The sequence below is a fragment of the Eumetopias jubatus genome, unplaced genomic scaffold (genome assembly GCF_037043125.1).
Source record: "Eumetopias jubatus isolate StellerSeaLion01/CBP00866 unplaced genomic scaffold, mEumJub1_p1.0 scaffold_2, whole genome shotgun sequence".
In the NCBI taxonomy this organism is placed as follows: Eukaryota; Metazoa; Chordata; class Mammalia; order Carnivora; family Otariidae; genus Eumetopias; species Eumetopias jubatus.
In genome coordinates, this window is record NW_028274808.1 from 200,266,675 (window position 1) to 200,282,596 (window position 15,922).

Below are 15,922 nucleotides of genomic sequence, written 5' to 3' on the forward strand. Positions count from 1 at the left end.
AATTAATGGACCCTTTCCCCGAGCTACAGAAAAAGAAGAACCTTGAAAACAAAGAGCCCACCAAATGCTAAGCAGCGTAAGTGAAAGAAGTCCCATCGACTTCTTAAAGCGATGAGACGGGTCTTGTACAAAGGAACAGAATCTGCCGGAGAACACGTGAGAACAGCAGAGCCCAGCCTGGGAGGCTCTGTGGCTCCCCGCCTGCATGCAGAAGAACAAGCACGTGAGCAGTGAGAAGGGGGCAGACAGGTGAAGCTGGGGGGGGGCTGGGTCCCCAGCAGGGTTCCAGTGGCCACGCCCATGGTGTGCTGCAGCCTGCCCGAGCTCCCCCAGGGCAGCCCACACCTCCAGTACTTAGGCCAGGAAAGCGATGTTGTTCAACCCCCAGCCCCAAGACCTCCAATCTGTGGCAGCTCTAAAAGGTAAGCGGGGCCAGACAAAGTAGCGTGTCCAGTCTCAGCACGTTAGCATGATGGTCACCGGAGAGCAAGGGAGGCGCGGACGTGAGGCATTCACTCTGTGTCTGAGTCTGTCCCATGGCCACTCCTGTCAGAATGAACCAGACACCCCTGATCTGGGGGCCATCCCCCATTTGTACCATTTGTTTGACTCCCAGGGTTGTGTTTCTTCTTATCCATCCATGATGCAAGCTCTAGCCCGGTGCGGGGCTGGCACAGACCGCACTTGTCCGAGCCAGCCAGCCAGACCGGTGCGCAGTGGGCGAGGCTCCCAGGACAGCCCCCCGGTGTCTGTGGTGTTGTCCTGAACATGAAGAATCCGATAAACACCAACAATGTGTAAACAAACCCCCAGACATCCTAGAGGGGTGGGATGAAGCCCCAAATATACCAGGCAAGAAAAATTTCCTGTGCTCTCCATAAGACTTCTTGGACTTTGGCACCAAAGAAGGAAATTCTTTTAAAAGGAGTGCTGGACAGACAGCACCTGCGTGTGTACAATTTGACACTCCTCCCCTGAACACCAGAGGCACTAAAATAGCTAACACAATCGAGTGAGCTGATGTTTGTGTGCATGCATTTCACAAATACCTAGGAGCACCTCCTCCGTGCAGGCGCTCTTCTAGGAAGAGGGAACAAGACAGACAACAGGGTCCACCCAGGCGAGTCTGTCGCGGGGGAGCCTGTTCTGGGGCAGCCCATCCTGGGAATCCCATCCCGCGGATGCTGCCCTGGGGGAACCTGGCCTGGGGAAGCCTGCTTTCTGGCCACCCAGCAGTAGCTAAGACAGAGTCCAGCAGGCTGTTGCAGTCAGGGCTCTTGTGTGGAACTGGACCTGAGAGGACCAGCCCTGCCAGTCCTGTGACCTTGGTCAAGTGACGACCTTGATTATGTGTACGGTAAAGACCCCAGAGCCACAGCTGAGGTTGTGTCCGCTGAAATCATGCGTGAGAAGGGGGGGCCTGCCCAGGCTTTCGTTTCCATCCTTGCCGGCACTCTGCACCCATCTGAGGAGCCACAGGACCCCACGCACTTCCCCAAGAGCAAGAATGTGCTAGTTCTTACCCCTTGTCACCGGCACCAAGCTCACAGCACCCTCCCCTTTGGAACGCCCCTTCCCGGACCGCCCACTGTCCACAGGGCCCATCACAGGCCCAGGTCCATCGGCTCGCTCCCCTCCCTGACCCACACATGATGTGTGGCTACGTGGGTGGTCTCTGTGTTCACGTCTACGGGCCCCCTGAAGCATAAGAAGGCATTCAAGAAGCACCTGCTAAGCCACTAAATGTGGTGAAACAGCCTTCCCTTTCTCTGTTAGAATTCAACCATTTTTGTTCATAGCATCTGAAGTTTTGAAAAAGAGCAAACATGACTTTTGTAATGAGAAAAAAAATAAAAATTAACTGAAGCATGTGATGAATTTTACATGTAAATCTTTGTCATACAAAAATGACGGTGGACTTCTCTCTGCAGACCCACATCCATCGCGCCCCACCACTGGCCCGGTGAAGACGCAAGAGCGGAGACCCATGCCCCACGGTGTGCCCCCCGTTGCTGTGGGGTCTGCCCCTACCCCACCGGCTCCCGCACAGGAGACCGCGCCAGAAGTGCAACAGGGCTGGGTAAGGGCAGGGTGCATCCTAGTGGCCGCAGAGCAAGTCACATGGCACGGGCTGCAGGTGCAGCGCGAGGCAAGTGGCCACAGACAGCAGAGCTTGGTGGGCCAGGGATGAGCAGAGGCCATCGCACCCCCCACCCCCACCCCGTCAATCAGCAAGAGTCTGAGCAACACCAACTCAGAAAAGGGTAAAGGGATGAAAGGAAGCAAAAATCAGGTTTCTGACAGGGGGCACCTGGGTGGCTCAGTCGGTTAAGTGTCTGACTCTTGATCTCAGCTCAGGTCACGATCTCAGGGCTCAGGGTCGTGAGTTCAAGCCTTGTGTTGGGTTCCACACTGGGTGTGGAGCCTATGGAAGGAAGGAAGGAAGGAAGGAAGGAAGGAAGGAAGGAAGGGAGGGAGGGAGGGAGGGAGGGAGGGAGGGAGGGAGGAAGAAAGAAGACAAAATCCCATTCTGGCACGTTTCTGAGCTCCCTAAGGTGAAGCTAGGATCCACCCCCATTCCCTGTTCCCAGACCCCATTCCCTCTACCCCTGAACCCCTGAACCCAGCTCCTCCAACGAGGGCTGTCGGCCCAGATCAGCAGGCAACAGATGCAGCCTCCCACCCAGCAAAGTCCCAGTGCAAAGGGCAGCATGGCGGCCGGCAGCCAGGACCGCGTGCTGCCCCCTGCTCAGCTCACCTGTCCCTCCCGGGGGTATGACGCGGACCCGAAGGGGAGGTCCCAAGGTGCAAGTGCCAGAGCAGACGGACGCCTGTTTATAGTGAAGGAAGGAAACAATCACCAAGAGAGTTTTTAACCGAGGCGGGTACCTGATGAGGGTACGGCATCCCACGTTCGCAAGCAACGCAAGACAGAAAGCCCGCGGGTGGAAAGCCAGTCATACGACGTGAATCAAAACGGCGCAGGAGGGGGGCACTGACACTGCAATGAGCACTCCGTCCGGGCTCACCTCTCCTGCCCCCTGTTGCGCCCCTCTGGCACGGCTGGGCGCTTCTCCCTGGGGGGGCTCACTGGAACCTCCTCAGAACTCCCATCCCCACTGTCTCACGTCCTGCCAGCCCCCCTGCCAGCAGCCCACTCTCCCTGTGGGCCCTGATGTCCCCGAACGCCGCCGCCTCGCCTTCTGCCTCAGCGCAGGCGAAGTCCCAGTGCATGTGCGGTCAGGGAAAGCCGCCGGGGGGGGGGGGCAGAAGCATGAACGGAGCTCCTGAGAGATGAAGGGTGAGCCCCACAGACCCTCCCCTTGAACAACGGGGCCTCCAGGGAGCTGCTCACGGCCGCCGTCCTTGACCCTTCAGGAGCCCAAGACGGAGAAAGGCTCGTCTCAAAGTTATCTGAGGGGGTGAACACCAATGCGATTCACAGGAGGCCCAAAGACTGGCCAGAAAACTCTATCAGCAGAGGCACTGGCAGCTTGAACTGAAGTGTCAGAAGCAGCGCAAAATGAAAACTGGACACCGGAGCCCAAACCCTCAACTGGCAGGAAGCAGGCTAAGCGGGCCTCCCCTCCAAGCATGTGCCGCCTTCAGTGACAAGGGGAGGATGACTCGGAGAGGGGGTCAGAAGCCCGGAGGCAGAGTGAGAGCTGCTGTCCCCAGACCCTGAGACCTAACCAAGGCACTCCCAACACGCACCAGGCCCCCACGCCCTGCCCCCCTCGTCTTGAGCAGGAGTGTCCCTGGCGGCCATCCCACGCCCGTGCCAACAGTGCGCCCTGGTGTGGGGTGGAGGGGCTGAGAGCTGGCCTCTCTAGTCCAGGATGGACAGGAAGCGCACTCCAGGCGCTGGATCGAGGAGCCACATCCGGGATGCACATGCACACCTGCCGCTGATTTACATGATGAGGTTCGCGCTGAGCTGACGCGGTCAGGGGAGGTTCTTAGGGGAGTGTTTTGTACGTGGGGGGGGGGCCCCCACTCACTGGGGCCAGGGGCTGGATAGTGGTAGAGCAGACTGACACCTATTTATATTTATGATATAACTCAATGATGCCCTCCTGGTCGCCCCACCCTTGGCAGCCCCCTACCCCTGGGGCCTGGGCTGGACCTAGTGCCTCACTTCTAATAAGCAGGGCAGAAGCGATGAGAAGCCACTTCCAAGATAATTACAGAGACCGGCTTTTGTCCGCGCCGTCTCCCTCACTCGCTCAGCCCCGTGGCAACAATGTCCCTGGCCAACAGCCGGCAAGGTCGTGAGGCCTGCCAGCAGCCACGTTAGATCACAGGCCACCACCACCGCGTCAGCGAGCCTGGAAGCAGACCCGCCCCACTCAGCCTGGCCAACATCTTGATCACAACCTTGGGTGAGACCTGGGACAGAGGACTCAACTAAGCCTCAGATTCCTGACCCAAGAAACCGAGAGATAATAAGTGTTGGTTGTTGTAAGCTGCCCTGTTTGGGGGACTGTTTGTTACACAGCAGTAGATGATTAGTGTCCCTTATAATGCAAAATATGAATGTTTTCGTTTGATTTGTGATCACTGCTGCTATAAACACAGACAAAACGGTGCTAGATTTATTTCTAGGCAGCAATGCACGATTAACTTTCTCCAAGGGTTCCCCCCAACTAATCTGCGATGAGGTGATTCAGGAAATCCGACCGCACACTCCTGAGATAAACAGACTACGAATGGGACAAACTGGCCAAGGACAGCGACCGCATCGGATGACTCCTTAAGCACTGCGGCCTCACAGCTATAACCATGACAATCCCATTTCACCACCGAGGACACGAGGCCCAGGCGCGCTGCCCACGGTCAGTCACGACTCAACGCAGACGCGGCTGACTGACCCCAGGCCGGGCGTGTCCGCACGCGAGGACCTCCTGTGAGGTTCTGCTACCACCAAAATTATTTCCCTAGACTCTCAGAGAGTCTAGCTCGATTCCTCAGTAGCTGCATCTCCCACATTTGAACACCAGTCTAAGCTTAGGAAGCCGGTGAGCCACCACTGAAGTCATCAGTGAGCCTGCTTGCTGAATAATTTATAAAAGGCTGAACAGAAGAGCACAAGATATACAATGTTCCGGGTCAGCACTTTGTGATTATGCAGACGTTTCGCGTGGGGCCTTCTTTAATGCCGGTTCTTGAGGGTTAACACTTCAGAGTCCAAAGAAACCAAGGGATCAAGCCGCAGGGGCTCATATTGGGCTCGGTACTACGGGTGCGTCCCCGTCCGCCCTCCTGGCCGGGCCCCTTGCTAAGCAGCCACGATCCACAGGGGAGCCGAGGATGCACCCCAACAGTAATGCAGCTCTTGGAAACAGGAACTACAGCAATTAGAAGTAATGAGGAAAGAGGACAAAGAAATAAGAAAAAGAGAGAAGAGATTAAAGACTGGCAACTTGAAGAAGGTTTCATCTCTTCCAACACATCAGAAAAAAACATACATACAACGACCACCCCCAGGCTAATAATGTGAAAAGGAAACGGAATTCCGAAAATACTACTACGGAGTTGAAGAAATAGTTATGCTAATGTCATCCTTACCAACCTAAAGAAAGCTTGAAACACGAGCTCTAAACTTACCTAGCTTCCTCCTTCAGGAGAACACGACACCAGTGCATTTTCATGGCACCGAGCCAATGGCGGGGCTGGTGCAGCTGGGCGCCCAGCTGCACCCTCGACCTCCTCCGGGCCTCGCCTCGGCCTCCCCACCTCCCCAGCCACAGTCAGAGCTCAGCGGCAGTGGGAGACGCGCCACAGCCGCAAGCCCGAGGCCCTCCAGACACAAGGGCCTTGTGGGAACGGGACAGCACCCAGCAGCATGGCTATGTCCCTCCCACTCCCGGTGTCCGACCTACAGGCCAAGGCCTGGCTGTATGACACCTCCAACCCAGCGCTTGCCCTTTCTCTAACACATGAAGGACAAGCTCTAGATTTGGCACAAAGACTATCATTTAAATTAAAAAGGTCCATTTTACTGGTTCATGTACCTTTCTGAGTGATCCGAATCGTTTGGAATATTAAGTTTACATCAAACAAAATCTGTAGGCTAACCAATTAAGAGAAGTAAATGTTATATGCTCTCTCATCTCAAAGAAATAAATAAAAATGCAAGACCTCCGAAGATTTTAGGAAAACGCATTCTTTTTTTTTTTTTTTTTGAAGATTTTATTTATTTGACAGAGACACAGCGAGAGAGAGGGAGCACAAGCAGGGGGAGTGGGAGAGGGAGAAGCGGGCCTCCCGCCGAGCAGGGAGCCCGATGCGGGGCTCGATCCCAGGACCCCGGGATTATGACCTGAGCCGAAGGCAGTCACCTAACGACTGAGCCGCCCAGGCGCCCCAGGAAAATGCGTTCTTTAATACTGGCTGGGCTCACACAGTGCAAAGAGGATGGGACAGAGCACCCGCAGCCAGGGCGACACAAAGACACACATGCTGTGACCCGGCGTCCCCATGCACACGCGCGGCCCCGGCCACTGGCCTGACCCACTGGCTCTCACCTGTCATTTTGCGTTACTCTCCGCAGTGCTGGGCTGAACAAAGATACTGAGGTTGGTGCATTTGGATGTAACGTCTTTTATTGACATCGTATTAAGAACACTTTCTACACAAGAGGAATTTAGGAAAGCTCTCGATCAGGGAAAGCAGCAGCTCAGCAGAAGGCAGGCGGCCGTCGGCCAGGTAGGAGCCGGCAGCAGGGATGGCAGCAAAGGGCAGGGCAGGGGGGAGGCTGGCTGGCGGCCCGCCTCCTGTGCAGCCTCCCCGGCAGTGCTGAGTCCCCCTCCTGCTCCCTCCGAGCCTCCTGCACGCCCTGCCGCCACCTTGCCCCCTACACCTGCCCTCCCCTGCCCTCAGGCTCATCTTGAACCCAAACCCCTAACACTGCCCCACTTCTCTCGGGATCCAGCCTTAACTCCCAGCCTGCCTGCCGAGGCCACCTGAGGCAGGCCTGGCCTCACGGCCACATGACTGCCCCGCGCCTCCTGCATCCGTGTGCTCACTCCTTCCCTCAAGGGCTGTGGAGTGGCTTCGACGACAGCACCAGGTAGACAATTACGAACAGTGACCAGTGAAGGCCCCTGGGGGACAGCAGAGCTCATCAAGCCAAGACCACCACCCGCGGAAGGTCAGGGGGACACTCACAGCCCTGACCCCTTCTGAGAACTCACTCTTCCCCCAATGTGCCCTCTCCCATCCCTCCACTTCCTCCAATCCCCACCAACCCCCCCAACTATCCTGCAGACCAGGGGGCCCCCCACGCTCTGGCCATGTCTGCTGTCAGCCCAGGCTCGGCACCACGCCACCTTCCACGCCCTTCTGAGGAGCTCAGACAAGGGCCTGAAGCCACAGCTCGCTCCCACCCGGCGCCCACTGCCAGGACCGACCCCCTCCAGCCGCCAGCTCACGGCTGGCTCTGTAGCCAATGGAACCGTGGGGCTATTTTTGGTTCCAGAAACATTTCTGCTCAAGAGTCTTGGAGTACTGGAGGTTAAACCATCTCCATTTTCCCCCCGTTACTATTTGACTATTTCTTCTTACCTCTACTTGATATTTATTTCTATCTGTGGCAGTTCAACCAGGGCCAGAGGGACCACAGAGCTGTCAGGTGTAACAAGTAAACAGGACACCCGGTTAAATCTGAATTTCAGATAAAAGACGGATAACTTTCAGTCTAGGCATGTCCCAAATACTGCACAGTATATTTTGTCTGATAAATCTAACTGAAGAGACAGAGGAGGCCGCAGCACTCACGGTCCCTGACTCAGTATCCCTCTGCTCTTCCTCGCTGGGGCCTGGCTGGCTCCATTACCCCCACCTGGCATGTCACCTCCGCTTCCCCCCACACCAGCCCCGGCCCCTCACAGCAGCTTCCCTGGGCGACATGACAGTGGCAGCCCAAGGACAGGAGGAGACAGGCCAAGCCCAGCGTCCACCCACCCTGCCTGACCCCCCGCCTCACTCAATCCCCTGCCCTAGGCTGCCTCCCTGCCTCACCCCCGGATGCCTAGGAAGAACAGAACAATTTTCCTCGTCAACAAAGGGCCTCATTTCAGGCCTCCCACAGGACATTCTCCTACCCACGTACAAATCTGGTCATTCCCTACAGGATTCAAGAGGAACATGCAGAGGAGTGTTGTACTGTCCCCTGTCGGGTCCTTTCATTAGGGCTGAAACAAAGCTTTCTGCTCTCCACGTCTTTCTCAGTTACTCCCAAAAAGATAAGAGAGTCTGCAAACACGCCAAGTCCCGGGCCCACTTCAGCGAGGTGCGTGTGAGGGAGAGGTGGCGTCAGTCCTGCCCACGGGGAGGCCGAGGGCAGACCCTGTGTGGAAGCAACCAGAGGAGGGGTGGCCAGAGGCGGTCATGTGGGCAGGAGGCCCCAAGCCCTGGTGACCCCACATGGCTCCTCACCTCCCAGGTCCGGGCAGGGTGTCGTGGGTTGAATGGTGGCCCCAAAGACATCAGGCCCTAATCCGCAGAACCCGGAAACGTGACCTCCTTTGGAAACAGGATCTTTGTGGATGGGCTTAAGCAAAGGATTCTGCAACAGAAGATGGTCCTGATGGTCTGAGTGGGCCCCAGACACCATCCCAAGCGTCCTTAGGAGAGGGAGGCGGAGGGAAGATCCAGCGCAGGCAGGGGAGAGGTCCTGAGAACACAGAGGCAGGGACGGGGCGGGGTGGCCACAGCCCAGCTGCCAGCAGCCCCAGAAGCTGGAAGAGGCAGGAGACGGGGCCTTCCCGAGAGTCTCCAAGGGAGCCCAGCCCTGCCCACACCTCGACTTGGACTTCTGGCCTTGACAACTGCAAGAGAATAAATTTCTGCTACTTTAAGCCCCCCTGTCTGTGGTGCTTTGTGACAAGGACCGCAGGAAACTAATCCGGGGGGGGGGGCACCAGGGACCCCGCCGCCTTCTGGGGCCTGAATGCCCCAGCTGCACAGGGAGGAAGCTGACTGGCTGCTAAATGCTTAACTCCACGGAGCTGGCCTTCTGGCCGGACTCCAGGCAACTAGGGGTGCGGGGCTCTGGCAAGCGGGGTGGTCTGGGCACCTCACCCGGCCCTAGGACCTCCTGGGGCAAAGGTGTCCTGGGTTGGGCTCCTCTGGGCTGCACTTAAGAGAAGCCACAGAGCCCACAGCCTGCCACATGGCAGGAGCTTGATAAAGATGTGCTCCGCAGGGGTGCTTGGGTGCCTCAGTCGGTGAAGCATCTGCCTTTAGCTCAGGCCATGATCTCAGGGTCCTGGGATCAAGCCCTGGGCCCAGCTCCCTGCTTAGTGGAGTCTGCTTCTCCCTCTCCCTCTCTGTTCCTTCCCCCTGCTTGTGTTCTCTCTCTCTCTCAAATGGATAAATAAAAAAGCTTAAAAAAAAAAAAAGAGTATTCCAAATACTATTTATGCCCCACCCCCAAGCTGCTTTGCAAAAATTTGTGTTTATTATAAGTTCATTAAAAAGTCTTCAATTTGGGGGATAAAGACTAAAACTGTAAATGGACAAAACGTTCACAATCACAAGCAGAAACTATCAGACTGCATAAATGAGCAGGACTCAACCATAGGCTTTATAAGAAGCTGACTTTGAATATAAGAACACACACAGCCTGAGTAAAAGAACAGAAACAGTAAATGGGAGAGAGCCAGAAGGGCTATATCTTAGCATCAGACTTCAAAGGCGCCTGGGTGGCTCAGTCGGTTAAGCATCCGACTCTGGATTTCGGCTCAGGTCACAATCTCAGCGTGGTGAGACTGGGCTCATGCTGAGCGAGGAGACTGCTTGAGAGTCTCTCTCCCCACCCCGCCCCTACCCTCTTCTCTGAAAAATATATCAGACGTCAAGACCAAAGTCCGGCTGGTTCATCAGCAGAATCACCGTCACAAAAGTGTGTGAACTTAATAACAGAGATTTGAACACATGAACCAAACCTGAAAGAACTAAGGTAGAAACAGACAAATCCAGTCAGAAAAAAAACCTTTCTCGGCAACTGTTAGAACAACCCAAATCCCTACCACCCAAACGTCAGAAATAATACAGGAGATGTGAACACTACATAGTGTTTCTTCTATGTGCCAGGCATAATTTCAGGTGTTTGAGATTAGCCATGAATAACGCTGAGAAAAAAACCCTGGTCTCATGGAGGACATAGTCTCATGAAAAAATAGGGGGAAAAAAGGAAAATAAGAAAACAAAAACAACTCAAAGCATGTTTATTTTCTTCTAAAAATATTATCTTCTAAAAAATAAGATCTTGCGAGGTGCCTGGGCGGCTCAGTCGTTAAGCGTCTGCCTTCGGCTCAGGTCATGGTCCCAGGGTCCTGGGATCGAGCCCCGCATCGGGTTCCCTGCTCCACGGGAAGCCTGCTTCTCCCTCTCCCACTCCCCCTGCTTGTGCTCCCTCTCTCGCTGTGTCTCTCTGTCAAATAAATAAATAAAATCTTAAAAAAAAAAGATCTTGCATCTCTCAATGAAGAACAAGATGATACTTTTTAAAAAGAAAAGTGAAATTTGGGGACACCTGGGCGGCACAGCGGTTAAGTGTCCAACTTTTGGTTCCAGCTCAGGTAGTGGTCTCAGCGCCATGAGATCGAGCCCCACACTGGGCTCCCTGCTCAGCACAGAGTCTACCTAAGACTTTCTTTCCCTCTCCCTCTGCCCTCCTTCCCACACACACTCTCTCTCTCTCAAATAAATCCTTTTTAAAAAAGGAAAATCATAAAAGAACACTTGAAAACTGAAAAGGATAATGGAAGTGAAACAACTAAAGGAAGAGCTAGAAGACAATGCAAAGCTGTCTCCCAAGAGCCAAGCAAACATCTCTGAGGTCAGCAAGAATCAGGGGATTAGCAGGTCAGCCAGGGGATCCAAACTCCAAATAAGAGTTCCAGAAAGAAAGAACACAAGACTGAAAGCAAGACATTCTCTCAGGAGTTACACAAAACGTCAGTCCTCAGGCCAAAGGGTCCCAGCATGTGGAAGGCACAGTGATGAGAAGGAGCACCGTCACGGGCCACTTCAGAGCACAGGGCAGCGAGGGAAGCTCCCAGGAGCCTCCTGGGGCCACATCACGGACAGAGAACTGAGATCAGAATGGCACCCACGCTAGAAACTGTAGGCAGTGAAGCAACCTCTTCAAAGTCCTGAGAAAATACTTTTCAGTATTTCAATATTCTATACCCAGCTAAACTAAAAGTAACTGAGGAGTAAAGATATTTTCAAAATCAAAGACAAAAGTAGTATCTACAGTGGGGCACCTGGGTGGCTCAGTTAGTTAAGCATTTGACTCTTAGTTTCTGCTCAAGTCATGGTCTAGGGGTCAGGGGCTCGAGCCCCGGATCAGACTCCGTGCTCAGCGGGGGGGTCTGCTTGAGCTTCTCTCTCCCTCTGCCCCTCCCCGCTTCAGTAAATACTATCTTTTTAAAAACCACTGTCTACATAACACTTCTTAGTCATCCAGAGTCCGTCCTTCAACAAAACAAGGCGTGAGCCCAGGCAGGGAAGGGAGGGGTCCAGAGCGCAGGTACAGAGGTAGTACAGAGGGAGAGCGGCCCAGGGAACCCTGCGCAGCAGCTGGGCATGGGCCTCCCCGGGACCAGAACAGACTGGGGCAGGACGCAGGACTCTGGGAGAAAACCCCCCAACACCAAGCACGGCCACGACAGGGGTGCGGAGGGATGCGTGCTGGGCGTGAGGCAAGAGAGAGTCCTTCCATAGGCAGGTGACAGGGCTGGGCGGGAGAGCAGCTGAGTGTGAGTGTCCCGCGCGGGTCGGTAACAGACAAAACCTAGCGTCAGAAAGGTAAGCAATGACTACAGGCTTCACCAAAACATAGGATTACAGTGGAAAATGGAGGGGGCGGGGAGTAGGGCAGCAGGGAGAGCGGAAGCGTCTGTACCTCTGAGAGACATCCAAAGAGAATGTCTACGACACACACCGACGCAGCACTGAGCACCCGGGAGCACAGAAAGCTAAGCCCGAGCACCTCTGGGAGATGCGGGCAAGCGGACGGGACCGTGCCCACTGCCCGAGTTTCTCATCGGTCGGCTTGGCGCGTCACCCAGTGTCCTGGAAGGATGAGCAGGGCCACTGTTAAGGGACAACAGTAACATGCGGAAAAAGAGAAGTAGCCTGGTGTGTGTGTGTGTGTGTGCGCGCCCCGGTGTCTGTGGGTGGTTGTGTGCTGTGTAGGTGTGCAGGGCTATGTGAGTGTGCCCGTGTGTCTGTGTGTAGACGTCTGGCTGTGTGGTTGTACCTGGGGGGATGGCTGTGTGTGGCTGTGTGGCTGTGTGTCGTCTGTGTGTGTGTGTGTGTCTCTGGGGGCACGTGACTGTGTGGGCGTGTCCATCTATGAATGACTGTGTGAACAAGAAAAAAGGTGGGGAAGGACACACATCGGGGATCACCAGGATTAGTGTTGGGAACAGCAAAGCCACTGGACGGGAGACAGAAGAAAAGCCGAACGGACAGACCACACGTTTTTGGGGGGAAGGCTCAGACACAAGAGCTCCGCGTGGAGCACAAGCACAAATGAATCTGGTGACCTCTGAGCGGGTGACCCCCCAAGAATCATAGGGAAACGGTGTCTACGGCAAAGTCGCGTGTGCGTGTGTATAGAGTACACTTCTAAAGGGAGACCACAGTTTTTATCAGAAGGTCAAGGGAGCTGGGGACCACCACCGCCCAAAAAGGTAAAAACGAGTCATCTAGCAGCCTTGAACCCCGAGCAAGGCTTAGCTTCTTTCCCTGGCCCCTGAGGAAGGTACAGGAGATGGCGCGGCGTGGAGGAGAGGAGCCGGTCCTCCCCAAACTGAAGTCAGGAGCACGGTGGCAGGCTAGACTCAGCTCCTAGCTCCCCGGACCGGGAGTGTCACCAGAGAGGCGCCAGGGACTCGGAGGTATGATTACATGCAGGGCCCGGCGATGGGAGAGGCCCGTGGGTCTGAGTGCCATCGCGGGGGTCCCCGCGGGAAGGAGCCAGAGGGAGCCGGGGGCGGGGGTGGCTGGCAAGGGCTGAGGACAGCCTCTGCGGCTGAAAGGGCTGGGGAATGGGTTCTCTCCAGCCCAGGCGCCACCTTGGTGTCAACCCAGTGACACCCATGTCGGACTTCTGGCCTCCAGAAGCTTCAGCCACGAGGTGTGCGGTCGCTTGTCACAGCAGCCACGGGAAACTCAAGTGCCAATGAGAAAGTGAAGCGTTTCTAGGAATTCCACCCAAGTCAAAGAAAGTGTGAGATGTAACATGCACAAGGCAGGTCCTTGCTGCACCCACCGCCCTCCCCGCATCCTTACTGGCTCGGCCCACCTTGGGCACAGACAGACGGCAGAAGACAGTATCACCAGGAAGCCAGCTCACGGTCACCTTCGGCGGGACCTCCCACGGAAGCAGCCGGCACTTCCGTCCCTCCGGTCCTCCCGCAGCCTCTCCCGCAGCCCAGCACCCCCGTCCCGCTCCTCCCCTGCCTGGCTTCTGGCCCCTGCCCTCGGCCACCCTCATTCTGGAAAGAGGGGAGGAGGAGGCCTGCCCTTGACCCCGGGGCTACCAGCCCACAGGCGCCCTCCTCCCTGCCACGCAGGCTTGGTGCCTCCCTCCTCACCCCGACCCGCCCACAGCGCCGCCACCACAGTCGCTCCACACGTCCAGCCCAAGTCCGTGGCCTTCCCTCCAGTCACCGTGGCATCCCCTGCCCCGCCCATCCAGCGGTCCCAGACCTTGTCGCCAGCCAGCTAGTGCCCTCGCTGTGGGTGCCCAAGCAGTAGGCGGCCCACCTGAGGAGCGTCCCTCGTGCCATGGTCTCTGGTCCTCAAACCCACTGGGTGAGGTGGCATTTTTATGAAACTGCACATGACAACTATGTCTCTGAAGTAAAACCGTGACCACATTCTCCTGCTCCTCGCCTTCTGCCCACTGGGCTCTAGACTCCAGGACCCCGCCCCGGGCCGCACCCCAGGCCTCCCCCCGGCTGCGCCCCTCCTCTCCGGAGCACACCCCCCTGCAGGACCCCCGGCCTCCCACGGGCCCCCTCCCACAGCACACTGCGGCCACAGGATCACTGACACTGGCCGCTCCCAGGGCCTCAGACACACCCCTCAGAGCCCCGAGCGGCCCACTGGCAGGCACCATTCCCACGCCAATCCACCAGGAGCGGCTGAGGCCCAGAGCAGGGAGCCACCTACCCAGGGGCATATCCCGGGAGAGTGGCCAGGCAGGTGCCCGGCCAGGCAGTGCACGCGGGGGACCTCTGTCTACACCCCATGACCCCGGGGCTGCTTTCCGCCTACACCCCACAATTCTGGAGCACTGTCTACACCCCACAACTCTGGGCCACTCTGTCTACACCCCACAACTCTGGGCCACTCTGTCTACACCCCACAACTCTGGGCCACTCTGTCTATGCCCCACAACTCTGGGCCACTCTGTCTATGCCCCACAACTCTGGGCCACTCTGTCTATGCCCCACAACTCTGGGGTTCTGTCTATACCCTACAACTTGGAGCCACTCTGTGTACGCCCCACAACTCTGGGCCACTCTGTCTATGCCCCACAACTCTGGGGTTCTGTCTATACCCTACAACTTGGAGCCACTCTGTGTACGCCCCACAACTCTGGGCAGCGTCCCTCGTGCAGTGGTCTCTGGGCAGCCCTGTCTACACCCCGCAACTCTGGGAGGCCCTGTCTATGCCCCGCAACTCTGGGCTCCTGTCTACACCCCACAACTCTGGGCCACTCTGTCTGTGTCCCACAACTCTGGGCAACCCTGTCTATGCACCATGACTCTGGGGTTCTGTCTATACCCTACAACTTGGAGCCACTCTGTCTACGCCCCACAACTCTGGGCAGCGTCCCTCGTGCAGTGGTCTCTGGGCAGCCCTGTCTACACCCCGCAGCTCTGGGGCTCTGTCTACACCCCGCAACTGAGCCACTCTATGCCCCACAACTCTGGGCTGCCCTGCCTACACCCCACAACTCTGAGCCCCTCTGTCTACGCCCCACAACTCGGAGCCGCTCCGTCTACACCCCAGGACCCCTGAGTTGGCAGCACAGCCTGGACCCGGAACCCCGCACGGCGGCGAAACTGACGCTGCTGCAGTTAATCGCCAGAGTTGGGGTCTCCGGAGACAGCTCTGCCCAAACAATGCGGCCGCCTACCGGGGGCGGCCAGGAAACTCAAGACCCGAGCTGACTCGGGCCCCGGGGGCGCCCCGGCTCTGGCCCGGGACCCGGCGAGCGCGGCGGGCACGGCAGGCCCGAGCCCTCTGCCCGTCCGCCGCCGCCCCCCGCCCCGGGCCCGGGCCCTCGGGTCCCGCCAAGGAGCGGCGGGCCCCACGGCGACCCCACAACCCAGGCCCCGGGCGGGTTCCGCGCGCGCCCAGCGCACGACAAGTCCCCGGCGGAGGGCCCAGGAACAAAAGGAGAGTGGCCGGCGGCCCGGGGACGCGGGGGCCCAGACGAGCCGGACGCCGGCCGGACGCCCCCGGGCCCCCTCGGCCGCGCTGGGCGGGGCCGGCGGCCGGGCCGCGGAGGGCGCGAGCGCGCGCCCAGAGAAGAAAGAAACGGAGGCGGGGCGGCCCTGCGCCCGGCCCGCAACCTACCGGCCGCTCGCTCCGCCGGCCGCGATCCGCTCCGCCCGCGCGCGCAACGGTCGCTCAGCCGCCGCCGCCGCCGCCGCCCGCCCGGGGGGGGGGCGGGGTGGGGGGGAGGAGGGGGCGGGGCCGGGAGAAGGCGTGGTCTCTAGAGGCGTGGGCGGGTCTCAGGACCGAGCCGGAGTTCTCGGCCTCGGGGGCGGGGCCTCGGGGGCGGGGCGGAGCCGCCGAGGTGGGGCGGGCCCACGGGGGCGGGGCCTACAAGGGTGAGGAACTGGGCGCGCGGCGGGGCTTCCAGGGGAGGAGGGCAGAAAGAAGT

At 57.7% G+C, this 15,922-nt stretch overlaps 1 protein-coding gene across 2 annotated transcripts in view; it reads right to left on the reverse strand.

Annotated features, from left to right (window-relative positions):
• Positions 1-15,677, reverse strand: part of RGS12 (regulator of G protein signaling 12) — a 110,372-nt gene extending 94,695 nt beyond the window's left edge. For both annotated transcript variants that reach the window (XM_028089402.2, XM_028089416.2), the window contains exon 1: positions 15,613-15,677. The gene's annotated coding sequence lies outside the window, so the exon portion shown is untranslated. The remainder of the gene's footprint in view (positions 1-15,612) is intronic.
• Positions 15,678-15,922: the final 245 nt, after the last annotated feature.